The following is a 7,162-nucleotide window of genomic DNA, read 5'->3' on the forward strand; positions in this document are numbered from 1 at the left end:
GAAAAATAAGAAGCACAAAAGTTTAAACGAATTGCAACATTGGAACAAAAAATTAAAAAAAAAAACAAAATCAATATTTGAAGTGTCCTCCTTTGTTTTTATAGCAAAGATAAACTCGTTTATGGATTGATTCAACTAATTTCATGCACATCACGCGAGGTACCTTCAGCCAGTACTCATTCAAAAGTTGCTTTAAATGCTGAGCTGATTGAATTTCATGGTATGTCAGTTGATTGTCGATCCAAGACCAAATATTTTCGATTGAGATCTGGTGATCTAGGGTACCAGGGCATCACATTGAACTTTTTTTTCAAAAAATATTCTTTGATTGAGTGTGCTGTATGAGCTGAAGCCCTGTCTCGTTGAAAGATGAATTGCTTGCTTCTGCCATACAAGTGTCTGATTGATGGAACTAAACACGTTTCCAATGTGTTCTTGTAGGTGTATTGATTAATTCGGCCTTCATACACCTCACAGAAGCCTGTACCTTTGTGAGAAAAACATCCCCAGATGCCAACCGAACCTCCACCACCTTGTTGACGATGTTGCAAAAACCTGTCTGAATATTTCTCAGTTGCAAATCTTTTGACATAGATTCTTCCCTTGCGGTTTACAACTTGAAAATTAGCTTCATCACTCCAAATAACTTTTGCCCACTGTTCTACAGACTAGTCCAGCCTTTCTTTGGACCACACTTGTCGTTTACGTTTATCCGTGATTGAAAGAATAGGTTTTTTAGCAGCTATGTATGTTCCAATACCTTTGTCCGACAATGTTCGTCTCACAAGCTCTCTGCTAACTTTTGGATTATTTTTTGACTCATTGAAGATTTGTACTAGCTTTTTGTAGCTGAGTGTGGGGTTTTCTCTGCTCATTCTGAATATACCATTTTTGTCACGGTTGCTGAGTTTGGATGGTCTCCCAGTACACAGCATGTTGGAGACATCCTTGGTAAGTTCCCAGGTTTTGATGGTTTCTCTAATGCAAAATTCAGAAATGTTAAGTATTTTGCCTATTTGAACGTTTGTGTGATTTTTTGTCCGCGCCATACCAATAACTTGCCATTTGATGTCACTAGAAACTGATTTTCGAACCATTTGCACGCAATTGAAATTAATTTGATATTCACAATATTTTAAGTTGATTTTTAATGAATTAAAAGCTGCCTGATGATGTTGTGATGAATTTTTTGATTAAAAAACCACTCAATTATTTGCTAATTAATTGATAAATTCGCTGCGAAAAAAAATTATCAATTAATCAGCAAATAATTGATCCTAAATAAAATTTACAGTTTGTCTTGAGAAATAATTTTTTAGAGCCAAGTTCACTTCTTGTGCAATCTCTTTGGCTGAGTATTTAGGGTTTTTTCTTGCAACTCTATGGAAACTATTATCATCGGAGATATTCTTGGTCGTCCAGATCGGTTTTTGTGTGCAGTAGTACCAGATTTTTCAAGTTCCTGAATTGTTCTGAGTACACATGAACGAGATACAGACTTAAGAGTTCGAGCCATTTCAGAACTGTTGAAACCACCAAGATGTAGTCCTTCAATACTCTGTTTTATTTCAGAGCTGATTGATTTTTTTCCCATTTCATTGGTGAAATTGTGGACAAAATTTAAGCGAAAAATACCAAGTTTATTTCAAATGAGGTAATACATACTATGAATATCTTAGAAACTTTTGTTTAATTATTATGTAAAAAAGGAAAGTTAAATTTACTTTTTATTAAAAATTTGACGCCAAAAAGTAAAAAGCGGCAGTTAAAAGACAATAGGAGTGCAAGTGTGCTAAACTTATGCGCGGCTTTTTTTACACCGCTTTAAGTAACGGTCTCTTTTTAAGTTTAAAATAGATGGTTAAAATAAAGTAATTTTTTTTCTTTTTTTTTTTCTATATAAGGTTTGTTTTAATTAACTGTAATTAAAAAAAATAGAAAAGGCATAAGAAGTTTACTGCTTAAAAATTCAATTAAAAGAAGAAAAATGAAACTTAAATCTAATGTGTGCTAAATTTTTGAGCAGCATTGTATATTCACTAATTTGAATAAAAAGCTTCATTTGGCACAATTTTTTAATTATTTGAATAAATATAAATTTGTCCATTTTTTGATGCTTGCAATCTTCATGTTGTAGTGGACTTTCTCCTCTGTATTTTTATTAAAAGCATCTTGATTTAACTTTCTTTTTTTAAAATACAACTTCATAAAAATTCTTTCATTTTTGCAATATTGATAAACACTAGCACTAAAACTCATTAACAAAAACATGGTTTCAGGGAAAGCAAAATTTCAGACACGCTTTATCTGCAAAAGCTAAAGGATGTCTAAAGATTCTGTTTCATTCATAAAAAAAATGTAGTTTCACTACATTAATAAAATGGAAAAAGAGGAGTCAGTCACATACTTTAAGATACTCCACTCAAAATGGCTGAGAAAAGCGAGTTTTACTCATTTTATTGCTATTTCTGGGAAATACTGTAAATTTTACTGCCATTCCTGTAGTAAGTAAGTGTACAAAGTAGGAATAAAAGAATTGCATAGAAATAAATTTTTAGTATGCACTAGAATTCAAAGTTAAGAAACAAAGAAAATGTACTGATAAAAAAATACTCATACATTTGCACTACTCAAGTAGAAGTGTAAATATGCAATATTGAAGAATTAGCTGTAAATAAGCACAACATTAACTTAACTATATATTTTGAAGTAATAATCAGCCCAATTTAATTTCTTTAAAGAAGTAACTAATTTTAAATGGAAGAAAATAATTTTACAGAGTACCTGTATTACTGTTGCAAAGAGAATAGGATTAATAGGTTTTATCACAACAACTTCAATTGTTTTCAATAAAGTATGGGCTGAAAAACAAAATGAAAAGCAAGACATGATATTCGAAATTGACTCAACAGAAAGTAATTTGCGTAAACTATAATTTCTTTTGAGTTCAAAAGTTATAGTAAGCCATGGGAAAATTAGCACATTCAGTACTTGATTATAATCATTACTTAATTGATGAACTACCTGAAAAATAAGAAATTAAAACTTTGATGTAAAAATAGTTAAAACCCAATTTATGATAAAAGCAAACTTTTTATGAGTAAACTACTTGCATAGTAAACCATAGTGAAACAGACTTATTGTAACGGGCTATGAAAAAGAAAAAAAAGTCAACAAAAATCACCTGAAAATAGGAATCAGATGATGGACTAGCTGTCACCAAAACAATAGGACCACTAGAAATACAAACTTGTATTCAACAGCAACAGGTTATGTGATCAATAGCATTCTTTTTTTACAAATGTTTTATTACCACAACTTTAACGCAACCAGTTTTTCAATAGTACTTTTTGCCACAAACATTGCTAAACACTGCAGCTAACTGTTTCCAGTATCATTCACCAGAACTACCACTGCAGTTCATCATAAAAACATATTACTTTAAATTATGTACAGAACAATTATGACTTTTGTATTATGTTAATCATAATACTAAATTTTATAGATTGTTTTAACTTTCTATATACCAAGGAATAGCAGTTAATAGAAATGAAACTATTCTTTTACATCAATATTCATTTAGAAAAAAATGAATTAATGACAAAAAATAACAATATCAAATAATTCCTGTAACCAAGGGTAGATTAAAGAAAATCACACAGTAACAGCCACAAAATATTCCATTACTGGTATATTTTGTAGCTGTTACTGCTTACTGTTTAATAATAACATTAAAAAAAAAAAAAAAAGATTATTAATAAAAATAACATTAAAAATAATAATAAAAACAGTAATAAAAGTAACAATAAAAATATACGAAATATAAAAAAAAAATAAAAATAATAACAAAAATAAAAGGAGTAACAAAGATAACAAAAATTGTAAAAGTAATGATAATAATAAAACAACAACAAACAAATATAAAAATACTAATAAAAAAACAGTAAAAATAATAATAATAAGCATAGTAACAGTAATGATAAGAAGAAAAATGTAAGTAAGAGAAATATAATGATAAAACAAAACAAACATAATGATAAAAACAAACATAATGATAAAACAAAAATAATGATAAAAAAATAATAATGATAAAACAAAAATAATGATAAAACAAAAATAATGATAAAACAAAAATAATGATAAAAACAAAAATAATGATAAAAACAAAAATAATGATAAAAATATAAATAGGAACAGTAATAATGAAAATAAGAAAAACAAAAATAACATGAATAATTATAACGAAAAATAATGATAATATATATAATAACAACCATAACAATAATAATTACAATAACCATAAAAAGAAAAGTAACAATTAAAAAATATATAAAAAAAAGAGTAACAATAACAACAATAAGTACATTAACAATAATAGGAATATAATAAACAAGACAAATAAAAAGAATAATAAGAACATATTTAATAAAAATTAAATTAAACGAAATATTATTATAACAACCAATATTAATAAAAATAAGAAGAAAGATAACATAAACAATTATAATGATGATAACAATGATAATAAAAGGAACAGCATTACAATAAACAATACGATTAACAAGAAGAAGAAAAATTACAACATTAACTATAGAAACATGAATATTAACAAAAATGATAAGAAAAATAATTATAATAATAGGAATAATTTAAGTGACAAAATAAAAGTAAATAATAAAATGAATTAAAAGAAAAAAAATTATAACAATAAATAATGAGAAGAATAATTAAAATAGAAAAACAGAATAATAACAACAACAAGAATAAAAGTAAGAATAAGAAAATTTACAAAAATAAGAATAAGAATAAAAGAATAACAAAAAAAAAAAAAAAAGTAATAAAAATAGTAATAAAACAAAAAGATAACAAAAATAACAATGATAATAACGATAACAAAAAACAATATCAAAAATATACAACATATATAAAAAAGAAATACAAAAACATTAACAATACTAAGAATAAAAAAAATATTAATAAGCATACTGTGTAAAATATTAATAAGCATACACAACTTAGTTTAAATGTTGGAGTTTTTATTTATTCCTCAAACTTTTAATTATCTTGTCTTTGCGAGCAAGTCTCATTGAGATGTTTAAATCTTGCCCTTAGCTTAAGATTTTCTCTTAACAACTTTACATCCTCTCTATGCTTTCACATTTTTGTAGCAATAATGCTCACCAAAATATTTAACTGCCGTTTTAGGACTTTTGTTCTAGGAGAAAACTGGTCAACTCTTAACCTGGATAATGATGGTCTTGAACCAGATAATGATAAAACACTTGTATGTTTAGGAGATGAGTTAACTGAGAAAGATGAAATAGTGTTATTTGAATTTCAGGTTAACTGAAATGAATGTGTTGCCGGCAATACTGTTATTTGACACAAGAAAAGTTTATTGCAAAAGTCAACAAAACATTTAGCTCTTAAAAATTGCTCAACCATTTCTGGGTTCTTTAACAAGAAGTTTAATATGACTTCTACAAATCATAAAGCCATAAAGCTTATTGAGTTGTTTGATAGTTGTTTTTTCTAATTCGCCATTGTTAATGAATTTAAACAGTGTATGTCCATTTCTTAAGTCTATGTATATTTGTGAAGGCGATGTAAAGTTTGATGCTAGATATTTTTTTGCTGCACCACAAAACACACGCATTTTCTTTTTTGCTCAATGATACCTTAAAATGCTAAATGCAATTATTTTAAAGATGAATAAATTTTTTTTAAGAGAATAATGTTTACTTTATTTTCTTTTTTTTTTAACAGAAATCACTTATTTACATCTCTTTCAGACGAAAACACATGAATTGCTTGATAAGATGACAAAAGTGCATATAATTATTTGATAATAATTACGAGCAATTTTGTCATACCATGAATTTTATTTGCATGGTAAATTTTTTTTTTAAGAAAAAATGACCACATAATGCATCATAAAATGAACACCATCTGATACTTCATTTGCTCATAATGATCATAAAAATTTTTCATAACAAATTATGAATAAATTAAAATACTAAATCAAACTAACAAATGATAGCATATTATTTTTTAAAATATATATTTTTATTTAATAATGTTAAACAATAATAAAATAGATTTTACTATGATAGTCATAATTATGATAAAAAATAACCAAACATAAACAAAAAAAAATAGAAAAAAAAAAGAAAAAAAAAAGTAAGCTCAATTTAAAAATGTTAACAAAATAACTTGAAAATGTTCATTGGCAAGAATTTTGTTGGAATTTTTAATCCACCACAATTGAAACAAAACAAAAAACAAAACAACACCAACAATAACTATATTTAAAGATAACTAACAATTACAACATTGAATAACAAAAAAAGCATTCTAAAATACAATAATAACAACAACACTAATACAAAGAGTTTTAAAAGTTTAACAAAAGCAATAAACAATTAAAGTAATAGTAAATTACAAAATTAATAAGTGATAAAAGAAATTTAATTATATAACCACATTAACTGAAAAGTATAGCAAAGATAATAAACAACAACAATAATTTAAAATATTGCAAAGTAAAATAGAAACCTTAACTAACACCAACAACAACAAAAGCCCTGCAACAACAAAAAAAGCATAGTAAATGTATATGTGAAGAAAAAAAAAAAAAGAAAAGAAACTTTAAAAACTGAAACAGATGATAAAAGTATTACAGAAGAATAAGTAAAATTAACAAAAAAGAAAAATTAAAAGCTTGATAAAAATATTACATTAGTAAGTGATAAATAATAAAAATAAAAAAAACTTTAAGATATAACAATAATGATGACAATAAAAAATATCAGAATGTCATGGATCTCGTGCCTATAGAATGAAAATAAATGTATCCTTCCAGCCTTATATCTCTTGATGATGAAAAATATGCAAAATGAGCACATAACTATGTTGGATGTATAAATTTCGTCTCCAATTATTTTTTTGTCCCATATTCACCTCTTTTTTATTGTCTATTTTCAAGGAACTTAAAATTCAAGTATCTTATCAAACTTAGACCAGGTGTCAACAGTTATCATTAGATTGATTGTTAAAATAGAAACATTACGCTTAACTCCATTATGAAATGTTTCAAAGCTAAGATTTTTATAAACTCATCATTTAATGTATTTCTAATGCCAATTAAAGATATTACAAGAGT

At 26.0% G+C, this 7,162-nt stretch overlaps 1 pseudogene across 1 annotated transcript in view; it reads right to left on the reverse strand.

Moving 5' to 3' along the window:
• The window catches only part of LOC149894533 (uncharacterized), a 10,354-nt pseudogene extending 6,711 nt beyond the window's left edge, over positions 1-3,643 (reverse strand). The window contains exons 1-2 of the transcript XR_016454708.1: positions 3,185-3,643; positions 2,785-2,861 (exon numbers count right to left, since the gene is read on the reverse strand). The product of XR_016454708.1 is annotated as an uncharacterized LOC149894533 (transcript). The remainder of the gene's footprint in view (positions 1-2,784; positions 2,862-3,184) is intronic.
• Positions 3,644-7,162: the final 3,519 nt, after the last annotated feature.

The sequence above is a fragment of the Hydra viridissima genome, unplaced genomic scaffold (genome assembly GCF_058129835.1).
Source record: "Hydra viridissima isolate aposymbiotic clone 2 unplaced genomic scaffold, HvirCarnegie_v1 scaffold_1, whole genome shotgun sequence".
NCBI lineage: Eukaryota > Metazoa > Cnidaria > Hydrozoa > Anthoathecata > Hydridae > Hydra > Hydra viridissima.